Below are 568 nucleotides of genomic sequence, written 5' to 3' on the forward strand. Positions count from 1 at the left end.
CACACTCTCACACACACACACACACACACAGTGCTGTTGTCCCTGCTGAAGAGACAGACAGACAGAGAGAGACAGCTTAACAGAGTCTCTCAGCGGTGTAATTGGAGGAAGCTCAGTGTGAGCGAGTGGAGATCAGCCAGAATCACGGACAGAAAGTCCTGCGTGTGCAGCTCACACACTCTCACACACGCCGGCTTTGATTATGTCCTTGTGAACCAGAATGAACGCGTCATCCGTAGAGCTTCACGCTCGAAAGCAAGGAAGATTGCGATCCACGCTGGAATATGAATGAAACCTGCAGTGAGACGCACTGTTAAAACTCATTCTCATCCGTTTATGAAGATTTCAATGAATACACACTGTAAAAAAAATATATTTTCCAGCTTTATAACTAAAACAAAGATTATTGAGTTTGTTATTTAAAATACTATTTCTATAAAAATTATAGTTCAGCCAAAAATGTAAATGTGCTCACCCTCAGATCATCCGAGATCAGGATGAGTTTGTTTCTTCATCAGATTTGTAGAAATGTAGCATTGCATCAGTGTCTCAGCAATGGATGCTCTGC

At 42.1% G+C, this 568-nt stretch overlaps 1 protein-coding gene across 1 annotated transcript in view; it reads left to right on the top strand.

The window, feature by feature from the left end:
• Positions 1–568, top strand: part of lsamp (limbic system associated membrane protein) — a gene marked incomplete at its 5' end in the record, with an annotated part of 97,410 nt that overhangs the window by 75,644 nt on the left and 21,198 nt on the right. The window lies entirely within an intron of this gene.

Source organism: Sinocyclocheilus rhinocerous, unplaced genomic scaffold (assembly GCF_001515625.1).
Source record: "Sinocyclocheilus rhinocerous isolate Xijiao unplaced genomic scaffold, SAMN03320098_v1.1 scaffold1756, whole genome shotgun sequence".
Taxonomy (NCBI): Eukaryota; Metazoa; Chordata; class Actinopteri; order Cypriniformes; family Cyprinidae; genus Sinocyclocheilus; species Sinocyclocheilus rhinocerous.